Source organism: Panthera pardus, unplaced genomic scaffold (genome assembly GCF_024362965.1).
Source record: "Panthera pardus isolate Hobbes unplaced genomic scaffold, ASM2436296v1 HiC_scaffold_16, whole genome shotgun sequence".
Lineage (NCBI taxonomy): Eukaryota > Metazoa > Chordata > Mammalia > Carnivora > Felidae > Panthera > Panthera pardus.
In genome coordinates this window covers 89,544,835-89,570,856 of record NW_026526721.1, presented here as the reverse complement: position 1 = coordinate 89,570,856, position 26,022 = coordinate 89,544,835, and positions in this window count along the sequence as shown.

Below are 26,022 nucleotides of genomic sequence, written 5' to 3'. Positions count from 1 at the left end.
GCATAAAATATTTTGTTACCTAATGGGAAGTTAGTTCTTAGAAGTCACAGTTAAATATCCTTGCCTTCAGCTTCCAGCACATAAAATATCACCAGTGTGTTAGGAGAGACACTGATAGAATCTATTTAATTTTCTCAGTGGCCTAATGAGGAATGTGTCAGTGAAAGAGCTCAGCAGCTAATGTCCCAAACAACACCGACTACAAAATTTTCCTACACAGAGGTAGGAATATAATAAATCTAGGCAAAGAAGAGCTATTTGGTTACCAAGCAGTGACTTGGAACCAAGGCAACAATTCTTTCTCAATCTAAAAAGAAAAAGCTTTTCGTTCTTGCAGCTAATTCAATTAAAATGAAACACATGAAAACATTAAATTCTCTTTTTTTGGTGCCAGAGTTGCGGGAGGACTAAAAAGATACTTAACATGGGCAATATTTCAGTCATAAAAACTAATCTGCTCAGTTAGTGATGTGTTCTGGGGGAAAATTCAAACCCACCAAGTACATTAGAGTGGCCCAGATGTACAGCAGATTTGAGCAGCACAATACAAACGGGAACTTTCATTAGAGATTTCCTCACTGTCAGAACTACTATCATCATATAAAGACAACAAATATTTGAGAGGAAACTGGAGAGAAACAAAAGGAAAATTGAGCACTTCTGTTTGCCAATATGTTTACAAGCGAAGATATTGAGCAAAATGCAAACTAAATGAAAATTAATTTTGAAATTCTGGTTCCTTTCTTGAAAATTAGATCTGAATAGTAATATAAATGTGTGTGTATATGTGTGCATGTCTCTGTGTGTGTGTGTGTGTGTGTGTGTACATGTGTGTGGGTATAAGCACACGTATTTACACAAGTGTGTATATATAATCCATATGTCTGTGTGTAATTACATCTACACATACACATACACATATATAGACACATATACATTTAAGGAAATTGGAGGTTAACTGGGAGTTCTTTTTTGGTTTTTGTCATAATGGTAAATTGAAAGAAAGAGTTTTCTTCAATTGTCATGTTGAGAAGTCATGTTTTTCAGATTCTTATCTCAAATGGAACAATAGGGGTGCCTGGGTGACTTAGTCTGTTAAGTGTCTGACTCTTGATTTCAGCTCAGGTCATGATCTCACTGTTTGTGAGTTCAAGCCCCACATGGGGCTCTGCACTGACAGCGCGGAGGCTGCTTGGGATTCTCTCTGTCCTTCTCTCTCTGCTTCTTGCTCTCTCAAAATAAATCGATAAACTTAAAAAAATACAATAGAACAATAAATTCTGGCTGTTATTTTTTTTTCATATTAAGTTTTAAATCCATAGAGCAACCAGTACATAGTTATTTGTTCTCTGATAAAGTATATGAGAGCTCTATATAAGACAGCAAATTCAGTATATGTTTTATTAGATATGCTTTGGTAGAATTCTAAATAGTTCTAGAAGATAGAATTTTGAGGTTAATAACTAATAAGAAATACTGTGAATTCCTTCTTGTTAGCTTTGCAGTCTCTAATCTGCCATTAATTCCATTCAGTGTATTTTTCTTTCTAGGCATTGTGATAGTCATTTCTAGTAGTTCAAATAGGATCTTCTTATAAAGTTTCCATCTATTTACTTTTTACACATATTGCATATAGTTATAATTTCTTAATATCCTTGTCTTCTAATTTTAACATCTATTTCAGTTCTCAATCCAACATTATTGATTATTTCCCTCCTTCTGAATTGTGTTTTACTGCTTCTTTACATGCCTGGTAATCTTTCATAGGATGCTCAATATTGTGAATTCTACCTTGTTGGGTTCTGAATGTTTTCGTATTTCTATTTTTCTTTAGCTTTTTTCTGAAATATGCTTAAGTGACTTGGATATAGGCTGATAATTTTGGATTTTGCTTTTATTTTTCATTTGGCTGATTAGAGGCAGAGTTCAGTATAGAGCTAATTATCTGCACTAGTGAGGCAAGCATTCCTGAGTACTCTATTCAATATTCCATGCTATGAGTTTTTCTAGTCTGGCTGTTTGGAATAGGCTTGTTCTTGGCTTTGTAAGAGCCCAGGCACTACCTCATCTAATATTTTCAGATAATTCTTTTCCTAGCCTTGGGTAGTGTCATCACACATATGCAGTAACCATTACTCTACTCAATACTTGAAGAAGACCTTCTGTGTATATTGCCTTTTTGGTACTTTGTCCTATAAAATCTAAACTTTTGGTTCTCTCTTTAATTTTGTTTGTTTGACATAGATCTAAGACTTTACATGATTGAGGATATGGTTAAGTGGATCTGAATAAAATTACTAACATGTAACAAGTAGATCAGATCTGTTTATTTAGTCCTAAATCACTATTTATTAAGGATATTAATATCAGTCATTGTTTAGCTGATTTTTCCCAATTATCTAAACTCATAATTTATTTTAGCAACATTTTTCTTTTTATGCAACTTTGTTTTTCATTTCCAGTCCCCAAAAATGAATGCTCTGTGATATGTGGAGGAAAGTTATCATGCTTTTTTTGACCTTATAAAATGTATTAATTGCCACCCTAACTGCCAAAACATTTCCACAGGCTTTTACCAGAAACATTACGTTAGATACCACTTCTATGGATTGACAGAAACAGATCCATATAGGGAAGCCTATTTTGTCATTTAATTAAAGACTTCTTTCTATAGAGGAGGACGTCAAATTGGTTTCAATCTTGCTAAAGGCAGGTTGATGTGAGACCGGTCTGCTGTTCTGAACGAGAAAAGAGACATTTCATATTGAAACCATTTGGAGTGTCTGAGCATGACTTCACTAAACACTGTTCAGTAAAATGACCCACATGGAGTGAGGAGAATATGCTCAGGGGATAGTCTCACTAGCTACTTGTGCAGCAAATTAATTCTTCCTGGAAAAAGTGGGGACAGAAAAAAAGGAACAACAAAACAACAGCAACAACAAAATGATTGTAACAGGGTTTGTGGATATCCTTGAATTTTTTTTTGAGGTAAACAAAAATCCAGGAAAGTAGGGAACATTTAAAAAAGATACATAACAAAGGTCAATTTGTAAGGTGCTGAAAGACAATATGAGGATTAGAAATGTATACGTATTATAAACCAAATATGGACTTTCAACAAACATTTTATGATTCGATAGCAATGTAAAGAAGAATTTCAGTTGAGGAGAGCAAATAAAATGAATATAAATGACATTTTTTTCTTGATTGGTAAGTACAGAATTACATAATTCATCGTGAGAGCCACTTTTATAAACCACATAAATGAGTTTTATGATGATAGCAAATCAGAGGTATGTGAGAAATATTATAATCTGAGTCAAAATAATTTTACCATTAATGCCTGGTTTAGTTTACTGATAACTAAAATTTATTGTATGTTAGTTCATAGAGAGGAAGACTGTATGCCATTCAATAAACATTATGAAGAGTAAAAAAAAAAAAAAACTAAGTTGGAAGTCATTGGAGAATAGTTCTTTGTTTGCTTGGAATAAGTATAAAACTCAGCGTAATGAATCGTATAAGGGCATAGAGAGAACACAAATGAAATGAAATCATATATTACCAAATAGCACCTTGATGAGTTGCAACATGAGATTTTTTTTTGGTAAAAATAAGATTATTATTGCTTTGAAAAGTTATAGTTTAGGACAGATGATACCACGTTATGAGAAGAAAACTGATGAGAAATAGCTATGGAAATCAGAAGAGTGACAACAGTAATTGGATTGCTCTCATTGGGTATAAAATTAGAAGACACTTTGAAAGCACAATAAACATATGAATTATGTTTTGAGAGATTCAGGCTGGAAGTTATCACACAAACAGACTCAGAAAAAAGAATTTGGGGTTGAAATTAATCAAAATTGATCCAAGTTTTCTGGCATGTTTTTCCTTTTCTGTTATCAAAGAATTTCATTTTTTCCTTAATACTAAAGTTGATGCCAGAGTTTTAATCAGGCCAAAGTACATCGATCCTTAGTTCTGGTACTTCCAATTAGTTTCTTGAATAGGAAGGAAAAAAAAAATAACACATAGGCAAGCTTCTGCAGGCTTTGCTTTGTGTATTAAACATTTTAATAGCAATAATTACATTTTGAAAACTAAGACAATGTAATCATTAATTATCATGGGTTGGAGCCCAAACTGTTACAATTTACTAATTTAAAATCTTGAATCACATTTTTATAATTAGAGGAGTCTATCTTGATCTTCCATTTTTATTCATTATGGCTCCTTAAATGCAAGATGATAATGATAGGGATGGAAGAATAGCATCGGTTCCTAATTGGGCAATAAATGCTAATTTTTTTCCTTAAGTTCATAAACAGATACATTAGAAGGAGTAGCTATCTCAATAATGTTTTCTAGGGAAAAGGAAAAAACAAAACAATAGCTTCCTGGGAAAGGCATGCATCACCATCCTTGTAAATAAATAGTCCATAGCTTGACGGTAGGAGCCAAGTCTTCCATTAAATAATTCAATAAATAAGCATTCTTCCAAGTGACAGGAATACAGCAACAAAAACATAAAAAAAATCTCTGTACTTATGGAGCTTGCATTCTACTTTTGGAGACTATTATTGAATAAAATAAATGGGAAAACTATGTAAGAATTTAGGTAATAAGTGCTATGGAGAAGAACATAGTTGAAAAGAGGGATAGAAATTGATGCTGTCAGAGTGAAAACTCAAATGTATATAATGTAGGCAGGGAAAATCTTACTGAAAATATCACATTTAAATAAAGAAGTAAAATTAGTGAGGGAATAGACCATGGGAGTATCAGGAAGCACATTCCAGAAAGAGAAAATAGAAAATACAAGTCCCAAAGGTAGGACATGCCTAGTGCGTTTTTGGAACAGTGATGGGGCCATTACAGTTGCAACAGAATAAACAAAAGAGAGAGCAGCAAAAGATAAATTAAGGTGGGTAAACAAGTATCAACCATACAGAGTTTTACAGACCTATGGGCTTAGATTTCCACTATGAGTGATATAAGAAGCCATTAGAGGCTTCCTTTTCAACAAGGTTACTAGAGCACCTAAATTGAAAATAGATTGTAGAAGGCACAAAAAAGAATCAGGAATGCCATTAAGGATGCTATTGCTGAAAACCAAGCAAGAGATAAAGATAGCTTGGACTCATATAGCAACACATGAAGCATTGTAAAATTTATTGGATTTTAGCTGTATTTTAAAGACAAGGCAAAATGAATTACTGATGGACTGGGCATGGAACATGTCTAGTCAATAAACGCAGTCAATAAAGGTATCAAGCAATCAAGAATGACATCAAGTCCTTTGGCCTACACATCAAGAAAAATGAAGTTGACATCAACAGAGATGGGAAAGATTGAAAGAGAGGCAGGTTGTGGGGGAGAAGATCAGTCAATATTCACAAGAACAATTTTGTGAGATTGGACCAGGTTCAAGAAAAAAAGAATGAGAGCAATTGTAACAGTGGAATAGACTACTTCTTCAAGGAGAAGTAAGGAGAATATCCAAAATATCCAGCAAAGTTGAAGGTGATAATTCATGAGAAGAACAGAAAAATTGCTGGAACACCATAAATGACTCATTCCTTGGGATAATCCCAAAATTAAAATTGGCAGATGTTACATTTACTACTCTTTTTTATACATACTACATGATAATCTAATGTTTACAAAAATTGGGTAATAATATCAATATGCATATAATGGTTTAATATTAAAATGAAAGTAACAAAGAACTCAGAGGGGCTAGAAAATGTTCAGATACCACTTATTCCCCTATTAGCTTTTGGGAAGCAACTTAAGACCAGATAACTTTGAATGGTCAATTATCTGCTTCAGTTTGTCAAACAAACATGCATCCATATTTGTTCTCATGGAATCAATTTAACCCCAGGCGCAAATTAGGGTAAACCTAGTTATGCTGCAGTAACAACACATAGTGTCAATCTTTTATCACAAAATTAGTTTATGTTTTGTTCTCACAATATGTCCATTATGAACTGACAATGGCTGTTGCTCACTTCAGTCACTCAGAGAGCCAGGTTATCAAAGACTTCCTCTTCCACATGTTTTCACAATTAGGTTGAAGAAACTGTGACTATGCTTCATACTGACTATTAAGATATTTTTTTTACAAAAAGCAATACAGATTTTATTGGTTGAAAATTAAATTGAAACTATAATTTTACCATGAGCCACAATAGAAGGAAAACTGAAATCTTACCAATCGTTATAAAGGATGACTACCAGACCTGGGGAAAATGAAGCAAGTATGCATTCCTCTACCAGATATGTACATTTGGGTTTTGTGAAGTTTAAGAATGAATATTGAAATGAATAAGTTCCACACTCTTGCTGATTACAAGAGCATATATTAATTAATGGATTATAATAATCTATGTAAGCAGCAAGTTGTATCTCTTGATTTTTCTCTCAATTACCTCTGTATCTCCAATCTTGGTGTGGTTAGTGATGATTTCATGATGGAAAGGAATGAACATTTTTGGGTAGAGTTATGAAAATTTAATGTTCGTTTGGAACTCCTAAATTTCACACACCCACACAAAAACCTTCTCTTTTGAAATGGATTTGATTGTAAATATTATCTGACCCTTGTATGGAGTATGATATATGATTGCATTAGTTATTGCTGTGTGACAAAGTGCCACAAAACTTTGCAACTTAAAAGAACACACATTTATTATGTTATCATCTCTATGATTCAAGAGTTTGACATGGTACCTGAGTTCTCAGTTAAGGGTATTTCACAGGGCTGCAAACGAGGTATTTGCTGAAGACTCAACTGGGGAAGGATCCACTGCTAAACTCTCTCACATGGCTTTGGGTATGATTCTATTCCTCAGGGGATATTGAATTGAAGGCTTCAATTCTCCTCTGGCAATTGGCCAGAGGCCTTCCTTACTTCTTTAATACTTAGGTTTCACCAGATTGCATCTTCGGTGCAAGCACATGGAAAGGTCCAGAGAGAAATACGGACAAACAGACAAGCATGAGTATAGAAGTCTCAGTCTTTTATAACCTACTCTTAAAAGAGACAATCCATCACTTTTGCCATGCTCTTTTTGTTAGAAGTGAATTACTAGGCCCAGCTGACCCTTAAAAGGAAAGGGTTATCCTGTTTTCCGTGGAGAACAGAGATAGAAACCATTGGCTACTAAGACTGTGCTAGTTTGGAGAAGAAAATAGATAACAATTATGATACAATTTAACGAATGCTTTGATATTAGAAATTGTATGCTATGGAAACAAACAGCAGAGTTCCCTCACCACCTCCTCCACCCCCCCCTCCCCCAGCCTAGTTAAAGGATTAGTATAGCTCAAAGGGCTGGATCAGACACTAAAAAAATCGACCTAGCCCAGATCACCAGGCCCCTGTAATCTATAATTAGTCGTAATTATGGTATTTGATATCAGAATGAAATACTACCATTCATCATCACCAATATCACAAAGTTATTTCCTTATCCTTAAGTAACTAATATGTAAGAATATTGAATTATTATTTTGAATAATCTCCATTCCTATGTTTGATGTTAAGTAGCAATAAAAGACATCTGACATTCTTTAAAGATAGGGATATAGTAGAGTTTAGATAAGTATTCAAACATCTGAGCTCTAACATATATCCTAACTCCAAATAACTGTGAATTTATGTTACTGATACTAAAGGTATGTTGTTCTTCTGACCTTTAGTCACTTAGTGATCATTTATACTTTCTTGGAAAAATACTAGAGAAGCATAATTAGCAGTTGGCAATTGATCCCTTTTGTTCTCAGTGAGAACATAGGTCAACAACTCACTCCATGTGATGTAGAACTATTTTTTGCAAGCAGTAGTCCATAACTGTTTCTGTTTTTTCATTAGCATCAGCATATTGTTTAACCTTGAGGTTGTTTTGAGAGTCTGCATCTAGGTGTAAATGCTCTATTTTGCAATGCAGAGGTGATACTAAAATATCTTGCTCTAAAGATTACATTAATTTTCAGTGAAAATGACAATATTGTTTTGTACCTCTCCCATGAGCACTATAAAGCTCCATACTGCATTCCATAATTTCTTGCTAGAACCAGGCAATCCACAAAGCAGATAGCAAGATTTTTAACCAAAGAGTTTCAAGGAAATACAATTAAAAAATTGTCTAACAAATATGCTCTTCTGTCATCTACAGGTTGGGAGAAGGAGTATCTCTGAAGTGTCTACCACACAGTAAAGGTCAATAATTATTGAGAGAATATTTCACTAAATGATGATGATTAAGTAATTATATCATAGGCACTATTCTTCATTTTGGAGAAGAAGGGCATATATACATTTTATTAATTGTAAAAAGTAATCTTACTTAACAAAAGAGGTAGGTAAGAAAATCCAGTCTCAAGGAAAATATCCCAAGTATCACTTTTGCAATTCCTTATTTTTCTTTGTGAAGAACAACAGAGACAAATGCAAACACAGAAGAAATTCTGGGTATATGGAACCAACACTTGATGAGTCAGAGATGTTCTGGACACAGTAAAATAAATCATAGAGAAATAGGATCTGCTGTCAAGTGAGTCGCCTGGGAAAAATCCAGGGGTGCAATCTGCCAAGATCTAAGTGCAAGTTGTTGTAAGCCCTGCTCCCCCTTCTCTGTCTCTATATGATCCTCAGTGGTCCAGTTCTACAGATTCCCCCATTAAACCCCAAGAAAACACACCCAAAAAGCCTTTCCAAGAAGTGTCCTGTAATAATGGGGACACCTGGGTGGCTTAGTCCATTTAGCTTCCAACTTGAGCTCAGGTCATGATCTCGAGGTTTGTAGGTTAAAGCGGCATACCAGGCTCTGTGCTGACAGCTCAGAGCCTGGAGCCTGCTTTGGATTCTGTGTCTCCCTCTCTCTCTGCCCCTTCCCCGCTCATGCTCTGTCTCTCTCTGTCTCTCAAAAATGAATAAACGTTAAAAAAAAAAAAAGAAAAAGAATTTGCACACAGGGTGGGGCGCCTGGGTGGCTCAAGCGGTTAAGCAAGCTTCCGACTTCAGCTCAGGTCATGATCTCACAGTTTGTGGGTTGGAGCCTTGCATCGCGCTCTGTGCTGACAGCTCAGAGCCTGAAGCCTGCTTCGGATTCTGTGTCTCCCTCTCTGCCCCTCCCCCATTCTCTCTCTCTCTCTCTCTCTCTCTCTCTCTCTCTCAAAAAAAATAAAATATAAAAAAAAATAATAACGGAGACACCGGATGTTTACCTTGGGTTCTGTTTTTCCCACTAGAGAAACCTTAGGCCTAGGGGAACTTCCTGGCGTAGTGCTGTGCAGGCCTGGGGCAGCAGTGATGTGGTCAAAGTGATATTGCTCTTCCTACCCTTCTCATGTGGTTTCTCTCTCTCTCTGCTCCAAGAGGGTGATTCAGACCCACAACCAGGTTCTGGGATTTTTAAGATGCTATTTGTCTATGGATAGTTGTTAATTGGTATTCTTGTGCAGGGGACTGGAGCCAAGAATGACTGATTTTGCCATCTTGATGACATTACTTCTCTTTGGATTTCTCTATTTTCTATCACTTTTCTTCGTATTTCACATTCTTTTCATATCTCCTTTTTCTCTAATTTTACAAATTCTTTTTCTTTGCTATTTATGCTTCAACTAGATGTTAAATACAAATGTGTTATATTTATTTAATAAAACTTTGTGCTAATGGTTCTCAATTCTAAGAGCAAGTAGTTGCATTTCTTTTATCCAAAAAAAACTCTCTCTAAGGTTATATTTTTGTTTTTATTTATATTTGTGGTTTTGCAGCAATTTTCTTCTGAGGGTAAACATCCCCAGATATACATAATAGAGACTGTTCTCCCAGGAGCTAAAAATAAGGCCATAAAATCAAACATTTTAGGGGCGCCTGGGTGGCTCAGTTGGTTAAGCGTCTGCCTTCAGCTCAGGTCATGATTTCACAGTTTGTGGGTTCAAGCCCTGTGTCGGGATCTGTGCTGACAGCTCAGAGCCTGGAGCCTACTTCAGATTCTGTGTCTTCCTCTCCCTCTGCCCCTCTCCCACTTGTGCTTTCTCTCTCTCACTCTCTCTTTCTCTCTCTCTCTCAAAAATAAACATTAAATTTTTTTTTTTAAAAATCAAACATTTTCGGTAACCTTTGAATGTCAAACTTAGAAGGTTAATACTGTCTTTAATACACTTAACCTGTCCTCCTGACTTTAGGAAACATAAATAAATATATAGTCAAAGAAAAACAATACAGAATTAAAAAGTTCACATAATTCTTAGCTGACCTATTGGATTATAAGCCTCTCTGTGTTATCTGTACACATATGACACAATAGATGTGATTGGAGGATGTGTCTTTTGATATGCACGGGGAGCATGGGCCATTATATGTGCAGTGTTTTGAATTGTGTTTCTCCAAAACTCATGTCAACCCAGAACCAGGCATGTAACCTTATTTGGAAATGGAACTTTATTTCAGTTTAGAGGCAATCACACTGAAGTAAGGTGGACCCTACATCCAATGACTGATTTCTTTTTAAAAGAGGAAAGAACACTCTAAGACACAGAGAAGGCTGTGTGAAGATGGAGGCAGAGAACGGAATCGTGCAGCCACAGGCCAAAGAGTGTCAAGGATTGCTGGGAGCAACCCAAAGCAAGAAAAAGGCCACTAAGTATCCTTTCATAGAGGCTTCAGGAGTATGTGCCTGCTGATACCTTGATTTCAGACTTCCAGTTTCTAGAATTGCGAAAGAATAAATTTCTGTTATTTTAAGCCATGAACTTTGTGGTATTTTGTTATGGCAGCCCTAGGAAACTAATACAATATGTTCTGTAAGCTTTTGTATGTTATGCTTTGCCTGAGACCCACGTATCTAGACAACATAGATTTATGGGTGCTTTTTTTTTTAACTTCTCAGGTTTAACCAATTAAGTTAACTGAAATTTATTCAAAGTCAGTAATATTTATTACATATTCTAGTGAGTTATAAATATTTCTCTACACATTTTTCTGCCAACAAAACTATAATTTCTCCTTGATATGAATTATATTACTCACATATATCCAGAGCCAATCAATAAGCATAAAAAGAAAAATAAGAGGAGATAGGGAGAGCAAAGAAGGGAATAAAGCAAGGAAAGGGATAAGATAGTAAAGGAGAAAAGAGAGGAAGAAGAAAGAATTTTATGATCATGTTAATACTGGCACTATTTGATTTGGTTGTCAGAACCATTTGGAAACCTTAAGGTACATAGGGGGAATTTTTCCTTCAAGGAATGGAATGGAATAGAGGCCAGAAGTGAGGAGAAATATTGAATTATATTAACAAGAGTAAATATTATTGACTACTCATATACAAGGCATGGCGTTAAGTAACAGCCATGAATTACCATGCTTAAATTTTGCAAAGATCTTCTGAGGCAGCAACAGATGTTATTGTACTCACAGTGTATCAAAATGTATTTAAAATCTAAAATGTAGAAAATGTCCAGATGGGTATTTAAACTCAAGAAAACTGTAATTCACAGCCATTTTCTTGACATTTCTATTACATCTTCTAATGTAAAAAGGACTCCATCCTTTGTTCTATGGTTCTCTTACAGTCTCTTGACTTTGGTCTGTTTGGGTCCTCTCAAGCCTGCTTCTGGACAAACTTTTTCACTGTACAACTTTGCTCTGAACTTCTAAACTCATTTGCTTCTCATCCTCCCTACCAGCAAGACTGGACCCTCTTCATTGGCATCAAACGTGGAGAGGGATTTGACGGTTTCCTGAGTCAGCCATGTCCGCAGAGAGAGCATTCCATTTCCTTCCCAATTCTGATGCTTGGAACTGACAGGGACACCAACGTTAAAACATTGTCAGCAGCACCCACCAATAACAACATCAAATAAATTGTCATAAAAATTGGCCTCAATTTTTTCATCTATCATGAGTCTTCTATAAATAAATATTTATGTTCTTTCTTTTTTACATTTGGCTTTCCTTCTGAAGACTATAGCAAATTTACTACCCCCAAAATATGCTCATTGTTAAATGGCAGACTCAAATCAGAAAGTTAATTTGAAGTATATTTTAAAAAACACTATATTATTCTTTCGATGACACTTAAATTATATATAACCACATTATCCCAGGAAAAATGATTCTGACAATTATATTTAGACTGAAACCATACTGCATTCCAACATGGAATCTTTGAGTGGAAAAACGGCACAGTGTATGAGCCAAAAAGAGGAATATAAAAATGTGCATTTTTAAAAAGAGATTATACCCAACCTCACTCATTTTAGCGAGTTGTTTTTAATATACAGTGTCTTATGCTTCAAGAGTGTGATGAGATACTGGCTTTAACTCACACTATCTCTGAACGTGTTTTTTTTTTTTAAATCAAAATTTTAATAAATAAGTGTAAGGCCAATTTACATTTTGAAAATGACTGAATACTCTGTTTTGGGTTGGTTGGGATCAAATCAAGCAGTTTCTAGGAAGTTTATGATAATCACCCTTTCTTTTTAAGCAGCTCCTTATGGTTAATCAGTACATCAAGAGAAATTTCATTTCTACTTAAAGTTTAGTTATGTAAATAAGCATAATGGACAGAGATCAGACAATCAAACTACCATATGAAAATTAAAAATAGAAGTAAATTAGAAGAAAATGTTTATTGCTTATTTGCATTTTCAGAGGGCATATACTGTAGTTTCTGATGTATCACTCATTATGAGGCTTAATAATTAGCTCCAGTATAATTAACTGTTAAATCAAGAAAATGTAGCCAGCTTTGCTGATGAGAAGTTTAAACAGTGTTGGATTCTCAAGTATGAAACATATCCTTTCCTTAAGGTAGACCAATATTCTCCTATTCTTCCTTTATAATTATAGTAATGGCTATCCATTTGGGGAGAAGTGTATTTTGTGATTAATTACAAATCCTGAGAGTGTTAATGTTAAGAGTAATATTTCTATAGCATAATATATTTTATTGTTAAGGGTTTTTTTTGTAGATAAAGCTTTTTATTGACAAATCTTTAACATTAGATATTTTGCAAGGGCCCTTTCAAAATTGTATATATTGATAAAATTTAAATGTGGGGTGCTTTGTCTTCTAGATATTTTATAAGAAAGTGTCATCTATAATAAATAGCAAGAAATAAAAATTTAAAAAGGCAAAGCTTTATTAAATAATATATGAAAAGAAATAAGTAAGACTATAGTAAAATTAAAGATGGCTGCTTATCAAAGACACTTAATATGTTAAAAATAAAGCTATAGAGTAGGAGATATCTATAAAGTGCACACTAAGATTATGTAATGTGAATACACTAGAAAGTACTTATCTTGAACATATAGAAGAATCCTTCAAGTCAACAAGAAAGGAAAGATGACAAAATTTTTTGAAAAAAGGACAGAAGATTTGAACAGGTACCTGATAAAGGCAGAGAGCCAACTGGTCAATAGATATTTAAAAAGATGCCCATTAGCTATTAGGGAAATGAAAATTAAAACCAGAGTGTCATACATATTCATGAGGAAGACAGACAATTCCATGTATTGCTGAGTAACTGGAACATACACAATGCTGGTAGAAATATGAATTGGTGCAACGTTTTAGAGAAGTGATTGTTGCTTTCTGCTAAAAAATACTAAATGACTCAGCAATTCCACTCATGTGACTAAAGGCAATTCATTCACATATGTAAAAAAATAATGTTCAGGAATATAGGGATATATATATTATGTTCATAAAAATTAAAATGGATAAATACATTGGATTTTATTCCAACAATCAAATATACATTTACAAACAAAGCTATTGCTACATATGAAATACAAATGAATTTTATAAACATTGCACTGAGTAAAAGAAGTCAGGCACAATAGAGAACATACTATACGTGTACCCATAAAGTTCTATTTCTGACCCGGCGGCTGGTTACATTAGTGTGTTCACATTGTGAAATGCTATTGAGTTTACAATTTAAACACTTTTCTGTATGTAATACATATTTCAAGAAGAAACTGGGGCACCTGGGTGGCTCAGTCGGTTAAGCATCCGACTTCAGCTCAGGTTCTCATGGTTCATGAGTTCTAGCCCCACGTTGGGCTCTGTGCTGATAGCTTGGAGCCTGGAATCTGCTTCGGATTCTCTCTCTCAAATATATATATATATATATATATATATATATATATATATATATATATATATATATACACACACACACATATATGTATATATACACACACACATATATACATATATGTATATGTATGTATATATGTATATGTATATATACATATATGTATATATATGTGTGTATATATACATATATATGTGTGTATATATATATATATATATATCAAGAAGAAATTAACATAAAATAAAAACAAATGGAAAAAGGAAGTATTTTCTGCTACAAAAATCAAGTAGCAAAACGGTATTTTAGGGAAAATAAACACTAAAAAATTCATTTGGGTAGATGTTAAGACATACTAAAATTATTTATGATAATGAGGTCAAAGCCACTCCTGTGAAGAAACACATTTGTTTTTAATGTAGTCTTTAGTCTCATAGGCACCAGAGAAGCAGGAGAATTTCATGGAAGGTCATAGCTTGAGAGTTAAACATACCTAGCAAGGAATCCTAATTCCAAAACTTATTATTGGCTCTATGAATTTAAGCAAGGACCCATTTAGATAGTAATGAAATGAATATAATAATAAAATGAGGATAATTAATAATGATGATAATGTCTACCGTGAAAGACTTTGCTAAGGATTAAAGATGATATAAGTAAGTTTAGTTTATAGTGCTTGCCATATAGTATGTGTTCAATATATTATAGCTTAAAAACAGACACCTTAGGGATATCATCTTATATATATGTAAACTAAAGTCCATATTTAAGAGTAAGAATATACAAATGAAGACACAGGAGCAGGCAGTTTAAAGTAATAAAATAGTGAAAGGACAGTTTATTATTTGACCACAATGTCAGAAAAGTTTGGCTCTTCAAGTGTCTATTAATTATGATAGGGGTACCTAGGTGGCTCAATTGATTAAGCGTCTGACTCGGTTTCTGCTCAGGTCATGATCTTGCAGTTTGTGAGTTCAAGTCCTGTCTCAGGCTCTGTGCTCACAGTGCAGAGCCTGCTTGGGATTTTCTCTCTCCCTGTCTCTCTGCCTCTTCCCTGCTCAAGCTCTCCCTCTCTCTCAAAATAAATAAATATACTTAAAAAAAGAATTATGAGAGAAAATTCTATCAATAATATTGTAGTAATTCATTACTTATTTGCCTGGTTTACCACAAATACAAACTTTTTTATTACAGATTTTGGACCACAAAAGAAAAGCAACTTAACTATCATTGAATTAGTTTTGCTACCTTTTGTAATGTTTATCATTTTATATAACTAGATTTAAAAAAAAAATTTTTTTTAACGTTTATTTATTTTTGAGACAGAGAGAGACAGAGCATGAACGGGGGAGGGGCAGAGAGAGAAGGAGACACAGAATCGGAAGCAGGCTCCAGGCTCTGAGCCATCAGCCCAGAGCCTGACGCAGGGCTCGAACTCACGGACCATGAGATCGTGACCTGAGCTGAAGTCAGACGCTTAACCAACTGAGCCACCCAGGCGCCCCTATAACTAGATGTTTAAAACCGAGTACTAAAAGTCTATTTATTTATTCACAATTAGGGTAATGTAAATGGTAGTCCTTTTAGGTACTTGCACTATGGCATAAGTAAATCTTGAAAATTCTTGTGTAATATAAATCTTTATAAGCAAGCAAAATTTTATTTTTTATTTTTATTTTTTAAGTTTATTTATTTATTTTGAGAAGGGGTGACGGATAGAGGGAGAATGAGAGAGAGAATCCCAAGCAGGCTTGATGTTGTCAGTGTGGAGCTCTTTGCAGGGCTTAAACTCAGAAACTGTGAGATCATTACCTGAGCCAAAATCAAAAGTCAGAGGCTTGACCAACTGAGCTACCCAGGTGCCCACAGGAAAATTTTAAATAAGAAAATAAATGAGTATGCTAGGAAGTGCCACTCAAAATGGTAGGTAGACTTTATCATCTAATAGTCTAAATTGACTGAAACAATTATGAACAGTTTTAAATTTTAAAAAGGAGTAATTATAAAATAAATTGAAATCTTGTATAATAAATAAATTAAAGATAAAACCTAATATGGTGGCATATATATCAATAATAACAGTTCTGCTGTCTTGGTGTAAAAGCAACCATAGATAAGCAAATGGATGACCCTGTGTTCCAATAAGAATTTATTTATAAAAACAAGAGATGGAACATATTTGGCCCTTAGGTCATAGTTTACTGACCCCTGCCATAGGGCATTAAGGTCACACAGCTGAAGGGAGGTTCCTACCACTTTTAGATACTGGTCAACTGGAAGGAGAGATAAAATATGAGAAAGGGGACAATGCCACTGTCTTAAGGACCATTACACTAGGAGTGGTACACATCACTTCTGCTCATATTTCACTGGTGAAAACTAGTCATATCTAACTGCAGTGAAATCTAAAAATTGTAATGTTGGGCAGATTTGTGTCGGCTACAATTCTATTAATGTGGAAAAATAGTAGAATAAAATTTGATGGAGATCTAATAGACTCTGACACCTAAGGAAAGCCTGATTTTCTCCAACATGCCTGTTTTCCAATGCTAGCTTTGCACCTTACTTAATGTAATATTTATGCAAATTCACCTCTTATTTCTTTGATACTCTCATCCATAAACAATAGAAACAATAGGAAACAATAGAACTCACCTCATATTGATTTACAGTGAACATTAATGTTATCATATTTAAAGCACTTTGAATGCTTTGAGACAATGCCTCAAAATTGCCTTTGTGTCCATGGAGGCAATGCTAATTTACATTTAACAGATTAAGAAACAGAGGTTCAAAGATTCGAGGGCCCTATTTAAGATCACATAGTTAGTAGGCAGCAGACCAAAACTGAAACCAGGTCTTTGATTTCATACTTTCACTACACCACATACTGAGTACAGAAAAAGGACATCAATGGAATAAGAATGTGTGTAGAATACCAAATGCAATTTTTAACAGATATATATTACAGCATATTTGCATATTGATTGGATTGACCTAATAGAAAGGCAAATATTGATGACAAAGGAATAGAGACAGGTTAATTCCAAAGGAACACATCTTGAATAGACAAGGAAAGTTGGGATTGAGTCCATTAGAGTCTGACCATAGATAGAAGCACAAATGTCCATAGCAGCAAGAGGGAGAAGTACAGGGATGTAAATGCAGGCAGGTTTATACAGTGCGGTGTATGGTGGTGGAAGCATAAGAAACTTCTTTTCCAGGGTCACTCAGTCATTTGAGCAACTGACTTCGGCTCAGGTCACCATCTCACAGTTTATGAGTTCTAGCCCTGCATCAGTTTCTGTTCTGACAGCTCAGAGCATGGAGCCTGCTTTGGATTCTGTGCCTCCCTTTCTGTCTGTGCCTCCCCTGCTTGCTATCTGTCTCTCTTGCTCAAAAATAATAAACATTAAAAAAAGAAAGTTCACTTCTATTGGCTTTTATTTTCTTCCTCCCACCCAGTTTTATGGAGTTATAATTGACAAAATATTGAGATATTTAAAGTGTACAACTTGATATACCTACACATTATGGAAGGATTTCCTCCATTGAGTTAATTAATATATATATCATATTACATATTTACCTCTTTTTTTCTTCTTTTTTTTAATGGGTGCCTCTGTTTTGGTGAGGATATTTAAGTTCTACTCTCTTAGGAAATTTCAATTACACAACACAGTGTTATCAACTATAGTCACCATATCATACATTAGCTATTCAGACCTTATTCATATTTGAGCATTTATATCTTTTTTTTTTTTACCAACCTTTCTATTTTCCCCATTCTCAGTCCCCTGGCAATCAGTTTTCTGTTTCTGTGAGCTTGAATTTTTTTTTAACATTCTACATATAAATGATATACCATGCTGTATTTGTCTTTTTCTGTCTCACTTATTTCACTCAGCATAATGTCTACCAAGTTTACCCATGTTGTCACAAATGACAGTATTTTCTTATTTTTTTTAGGACTGAATAATATTCCTGTGTGTGTGTATGTGTGTGTGTGTGTGTGTGTGTCACATTTCTTTTATCCATTCACCCATTGATGGGCATTTATGTTGTTCCCATACTGTGACTATTGTAAATAATGTTGCTATGAACATAGGAGTAAAGATATTTCTTCCAGATAATGATTTCATTTCTTTTGTATATATATTCAGTAGTGGGATTGCTGAAAAATATGATAACAGTATTTTTAATTTCTTGAGAAACTTCCATTCTGTTTTCCATAATGGCTATACCAATTTACATTCCCACCAATAATGTACAAGGATTCCCTTTTCTCCATATCCTTGCCAGCATTTCTTACCTCTTGTTCTTTTTTTCTTTTATAATAGACATTTTAACAGGTGTGAAGTAATACCTCATTGTGGTTTTGATTTGCATTTTTAAGATTATTACTGATATTGAGTACCTTTCATTACCTGTTGGCCCTTTGTGTCTTCTTTGGGAAAGTGTCTAGTTAGGTCCTTTACCCATTTTTTTAGTTAGTTATTTTTTTTATTTTTAAATTTTTCTGTTATTGAGTAATATGAGGTCCTTATATATTTTAGATATTACATATTTATAAGATATGTGGTTTGCAAATATTTTCTACCATTCTATAGGCTGCCTTTTAATATTGTTGATGGTTTCCTTTGCCGGGCAGAAATAGGGCACCCACATGGCTCAGTCAGTTAAGCAACTGACTTCGGCTCAGGTCATGATCCCACGGCTTGTGGGTTTGAGCCCCACATGGGCCTCTGGGCTGACAGTTCAGAGACTGGAGCCTGCTTCAGCTTCTGTGTGTCTCTCTCTCTTCCCTCCCCCCTGCACACGTTTTCTCTCTCTCTCTCTCTCTCTCTCTCTCAGAAATAAATAAACATTAAAAAAAGAAACCTTTTATGTTGTTGTAGTTCCAGTTATTTTTTCTTTTGTTGTCTTTTTTTTTTTTGGTGTTATATCCAAAAAATTATTGTTAAGACCAAAGTCAAAGAGTTTACTCTCTATATTTTCTTCTAGGAGTTTTATGGTTTTAGTCCTTTCATTCAATCTTTAATACAATTTGAGTTGGTTTTGTGTATGGTATAAGATAGGGGTCTAATATCATTCTTTTGCATATGGATAGCCATTTTTCCCAACATTGTTTATTGAAGAGATTATCCTTTCCTCAATAAGAGATTATTGGCTCCTTCCTCAAAAATTAATTGACCATATATGCATGAGTTTCTGGGCTCTCTATTCTGTTTCATTGTTCTGTGTGTCTATTTTGAGACCACCACCTTCCTGTTAGTTCTGTTTGGTTGGGTTTTTGTTTGTGTCCCTTTTTAACTACCTTCACTTACTTTTTTGATTACTATAGCTTTGTAATATGATTTGAAATCAGGAAATGTGATGCCTCCAGCTTTGTTCTTTCTCAAGATTGCTTTGGCTATTCAGGGACATTTGCGGTTCCATGCAAATTTTAGGAGTGGTTTTTTGTTTTTTTTTTTTCTATTCCATGAAAAACATCAGTGGAATTTTTAGAAGGATTGTATTGAATCTATATATCACTTTGGGTAGTGTTGACATTTTAACAATATTTATTCTTTTAATCCATGAACACAAGACATTTTCCCTTTATTCATGTCTAAATTTGTTTTGTTAATGTTTTACAGTTTTCAATGTATTGATCTTTCATCTCTCTGGTTAAATGTATTCCTAAGTCTTTTATTCTTTTTAGTGCTATTGTAAATGGGGCTATTTTCATTATCAGTGTATAGATGTGCAACTAATTTTTGGATGTTCATTTTGTACCCTACAATTTTATTGAAATTGTTTATTTGTCCTAGTGGTTTGTTGGTGGAATCTACTACTGTGACTAATAAACAATGTCAATACTATGTTGAATAAAAGTGGTGAGAGTGGGCATCCCTGTTTTTGTCCTGAACTAAGAAAAGCTGAAAGCTTTTGAATATGATGTCAACTTTGGGCTTGTCATATATGGCCTTTATTATATGAAAGTATGTCCCCTCTATACCCAGTTTGTTGATAATTTTTATCAGGAAAGGATGTTGAATTTCCTCAAATGCTTTTTCTGTACTTTTTGAGATGTCATGAGGTTTTTATCCTTCATTTGTCAATGGGGTGCATCATATTTGTTGATCTACATATGTTGAGCCATGTTTATATCCCTAGAATAAATCTCATTTGATCATCATGTAGGTTTTTATTTTCTTAGTGAACCAGATAGCAGGGTCACAGTGAGGGAAAAGGAGGGATGTTAAGAGTTGTGAGAGAAAGGTATGAGTTTTGTCTGAGAGGGAACATTTTTAGGCAAGAGAAATACAGAAGGAATCTAGGCAGCATTAAGTGCCCTGGTAATTAGTCACAGTTTTAAAGAAGGTCAGTACAGTTCTGTGGTTTTCTCCACCTAAATCAGCAGTCAAAATGTAGATGTTTTCGGATAGATAGAATTGTGTTGAACCAGATGTGGGGTCTAAGTAAAGGGTTATATCAGGAGAAAGGAGCAAAAGGAGCTGAAAGTACATGAAAGAATATCAACCTAGTAATGAACTACAGATACCATGTTGGATGGAAAGGGATTGGAGAATATAGAGGAGTGAGGAACATTTATAAGCAGGTAGAAACAAAGGCAGTTTTCTTTAGGACCCAGTGGAGTCAAACGATTATAGTAATTGTGGAAGAAGAGGGAGTAAACTGGAAAGATAGAGAGTTGCATTCAGATGGTGGAATATTGAAATTCAGCTGATGGAAGAGGTTGATATTGACAGTGTCGGCAGTTTGTCCATAGTAGTGAAGACTGAGGAAACATGACAGAAAAGATCAGGTGAACAGGAGATCAAGAAACCATAAAGTGGTAAAGAACTATTGGAGGAAGATAATCTACATTGCTATTGTAATTACCAGACAAAAATGGTATTAGAAGTAATAGCAGTAAGTATGATGCTAAAATATCCAAGGAATTAGAAGCGATGATCGGGGGATTTCAGATGATTTCAATAAGGAGAAATTGCAACTATAGACTCTTGGCAAGAATGATATTGAAATTTTAATTGTTTCTTCTGAACATATTCCTTTTTAAATTTCTCAAGTACTGTTCAGTGAATAAAAACAATTTAGTATGAATAACGGTGATTTTCATAACGAAATAATGGACAAGAAGCTCTATGGAGTTCATGATTTCTTATACTCCAAAAATAAAGTCACAATACAAATAATTAAATTTATCTAATGAGAGAAGATGCATTTGAAATTCAACTAACTCGTTGACCTTCCTTTTGAAATATTTTGATAATTACAATTAAATTGCTTAAAACCTGCACTGGTTTCAACCAAACTTTATTGGTCAGCATCGGCATCCAATCCCTGAAGACATACAGAAATAAAAACAAGTAATTACTTGTAAAGACGTCACATCACATGCAAACATATTGGCAATTGGGTCTCGCATTGCAAACATCGTTTCTTTCTAACCATAGGTAAGAAATATACCACATTTAACAGTTGTGGAGCTCAATGCAAATCCAACTAGCACAACTACATAAACATTAAACAACATTATACAAAGAATACATTTTGTGGTCAGCAAAGTCATATGAGTTAGAAAATGCTAAGGTACCATTTGGAGAGAATGATTCTGATTTATGATGCTTATGTTTAGTGTTTCAACACTCTTAGGCTCTGTTTATATATCACTAAAACATTAGGTCATTTAATTGACCAAACAGCTGGACTGACTACATTCTAAACTGAATTGACTGAATTTCTAAATTTACTTAGTCACAGACTTAACAAAACCATAAAATGGAAAAAGGATTATTATTTCCATATCTATGTACTTAAGCAGCAGAAAGGCTTAGGAAATCATGTTAATATAATAAAGCAAGCAGAAGAGGCAAATCTGAGGCTCCCTGACATTTGTAATGTCATGCAAAGATAGAAAAATAAGGAGTATGTCCCAGAGGCTCAGGTTAGGACAGTAAAGCCTAATTGGCATTACTAAGGCAAGGTGGGATTTATTATACCAGCCACATAAACTGGTACAGAGCCATACTCAGATTGAATCCTGTAGAGTCAGAGGAAATCAGGGTCTGGCTTTCCTGTTCTGTCATACCATGAAGCTGGTGTGGAATGTATTACTAAAAGTAAATACTATTTTATCAAACTGGGAACACCTTAGGAGGTAGGTGTTTAAAGAGCCTATCTTTTCTGGATGTGGCTTTTCTTCTAAGTCACTTCTGGCTCCCTGACATTCATGAGAGTGTTAGCAACACTTTCAAGTCTTGCCTCTCTTAATAAGGAAGGAGAGTGGAAACCCAGAGAAAAATGATTAAAGTCTGCTTTTACCTTAATCAGTATTTTTTGAAGTATCTTTATTGAGATATGACTTATCACATGATTCATCTACTTAAAGTACATGACTAGGTGGTTTTTAGTATATTCACAATGTGGTGCAATGATCACAACAACTTAATTTTAGAATATTTAAATTATCTCCCAGAAAAACCGCATCCCCATTTGGCAGTCTATCACCATTCTTCCCACACCCTGCTCTAGACAACCACTGATCTATTTTCTGTCTACATAGGTTTCTCTATACTAGCCATTTTATACAAATGGAATCATATAATATGTGGTATTTTATGATTGGCTTCTTTAACTTTTTAATGTTTATTTATTTAGAAAGGGGGTGGGGGGAGGGGCAGAGAGAGTGACAGCGGGGAGAGAGGGAGAGAGAGAGAGGTAGAGAGGGAAACAGAGAGAGGGAGAGAGGGAGAGGGGGAGAGGGGGAGAGAGAGACAGAGAGACAGAGAGAGAGAGAGACAGAGAGAGAGACAGAGAGAGAATCCTAAGGAGAATTCGAACCCAACTGGGGCTCGAAATCATGAACCACAAGATCATGATGTGAGCCAACATTAAGAGTTCGACTCTTAACTGACTGAGCCACCCGGGGGCCCCATAATTGGCTTCTTTAACCCACAATAATAGTTGTCAAGGTTCATCTATGTTATAGCATGTATTAGATTCTATTGGGGTTTTTTTGAATAGTATTCTATTGTATGAATATTCCACATTTTATTTATCCATTCATCAGGTGTTGGACATTTGGGTTGTCTTTTTTGCCAAACGTGAACAATACTGCTATGAACATTCACACACATATTTCTCTGTGTGTGAACATATGTTCACATTTCACTTGGGTACATACCTAGGAATCAAATTGTGTTATATGGTAACTTTATGTTTAACATTTTGAAGAACCATCAAATTGTTTTCCAAGTGACTGCAACATTTTACATTCCCATGGCTACTGCATAAAGATTAAAATTGCTCCATATTCTTTTTTTTAAATTTTTTAAATGTTTATTTTTAAGAGAGAGAGAGAGAGACAGAGAGACAGAGCCCAAATGGGGGAGGGGCAGAGAGAGAGGGAGACACAGAATCCGAAGCAGGCTCCAGGCTCGGAGCTGTCAGCACAGAGCCTGACACAGGGCTCAAATTCATGAACTGTGAGATCATGACCCCACCCTAAGTCAGACACTCAACTGACTGAGCCACCCACACACCCCAAATTGCTCCATATTCTTGCCAACACTTGTTATTGTCTGTCATTTTTATTATAGGCACCCTAGAAGGTATAAAGTGGTATCTCATCGTGGTCTTGATTTGAATTTTCCTAATCAATCATAATGTTGATAATCTCATGTATAAATTAGTCATTTTATATCATTTGGAGAAATGTCTGTTCAGATTCTTTGCCCATATTTAATTGAGCTATTTGTCTTTTTATTGGTGAGTTGTAACCGTTTATATATTCTGGATACTGAACACTTATTAGATACATAATTTGGAAACAGGTGAGTGAGTCATTTTTGTACTTTGTCAGTAGTATTCTTTGAAACATAAAGATTTTAATTTTGATGAAGTCTAATTTATTTTTTTTTTCTGGCTTGTAGTTTTGGCATTATAACTAAGAAATCATTGCCTAATCCAAGGCTGCAAAGACTTATTCTTATGTTTTATAGTTTTAGCCCTGATACTTAGGTCTTTCATCCATTTTGAGTTAATTTACATATATAAGGTAACATAGGGATCCAACTTCCTTCTTCTGTATGTGCATTTCCAGTTGTCCCAGCATCAGCTGTTGGAAAGACTATTCTTTCCCTCACTGAATTGTCTTGGTGTCTTTAAAAATCAATTAATCATAATCATATGGGTTTTTTCAATTCTATTCCATTGATTCCATGGACTCTCAATTCTATTCCATTGACTTATATGTCCATTTTCATGCTAGTGCAACAAAGTCTTGATTATTATAACCTTGCACTAACCTTTGAAATGCGTAAGTGTGAGTCCTTCAAATTTGTTCTCTTTCAAAATTGTTTTTGTTATTCTGGGTGCCTTACATTTACACATGAATTTTCAGATCAGCTGGTCAATTTCCTCATACCAGCTAGATGATATTTTGATAAGAACTGCAATGAATCTATAAATTTAGGAAATACTGTCATCAAAATAAAATTGCTTTTCAATTCATGAACATGGAATGTCTTTCTGTTTATTAGGTCTTGTTTAATTTATTTAAACAATATTTTGTAGCTTTAGCGTACAAGTTTTACACTTCTTTGTTAAAATTTGAAGTGTTTTTATTTTATTATAAATTGAATTATTTTCTTAATTTTCTTTTAAGATTTTTAAGTTGACAGTGTATAGAAATATAATTGATTTTTTAAATATTTAACATGTATACAGCAGTCATACTAGACACATTTATTAGTTCTAATTAGTTACAATTTTTTAGTGGATTGCTTAGAATTTTCTATATACAACCTCATGGAATCTGCAGAGAGATTATTTTACTTATTTTCCAATCTGGGTGGCTTTTATTTACTTTTCTTGGTTAATTTCTATAATGTTGAATAGAAATAGCAACAGCAGAAATTCTTGTCTTGTTCCTTATTTTAGGAGGAAAGTATCTAATCTTTAACTGTTAAATGATCATTAAATGATGTGATGTTAGCTATTAGGTTTTTGTAAATGTCCTTTATTGGGTTGAAGAAGTTCTCTTCTATTCCTAGTTTATTGAGTGTTTCTTTTTTTATTATTAAAGGTGTTGGAATTTGTCATGCTTTCTATGTATCTATTGATCTGGTCATGTTGCTATTCTTTATTTTATTTAGATGGTGTATTATATTGATTGATTTTTGGACGTTAAACCAATCTTATATTCCTAAGATAAATCCTACTTGGTATTGGTATATAAATATTTTTTATTTTTTTTATGGATTTGGGTTTCTAGTATTTTACTGAAGATTTTTACATTTATGTTCATAAGAGATATTGGTCTGCAGTTTTCTTGTTCTGTCTTTGTCTGATTTTGAAATCAAGGTAATACTGGACTCACAGAATAAGTGGGGATCTGTTCTCTTCTATTTCTTGGGAAGAATTGGTAAAGGATTGGTGTGAGCTCTTTAACTTTTTAGTAAGATTCATTATGAAGCTATCTGGGTCTGGACTTTGTAAGACATTTTAAATTATGAACTAAGTCTCTTTTATTATTATACATTTATTTTGATTTTCTATTTCTTCTAGAGTCAGTTGCAGTAGTTTGTATTTTTCCAGGTGTTTATCTCTTTCATCTAAGCTATCTTATTTTTCGGTATACAAATTTTTACAGCATTCCTTGTAATCCTTTTTATTTTGTAAGTTTGGTAGTGACTTTCCCTCTTTCATTCTTTATTTTGGTAATTAAAGCTAGCTTATGTGCTCTGTCTCTCACTCTCTCTTCTTATTGTAGCTTTAGTTTTATCAATTTCGTTGATCTTTTCAAAGAAACTCTTTGAAACTCTTTTGGTTTCCTTTATTTATTCTATTGTTTTTCTATTGTCTACCTATTTCTGCTCTAATCGT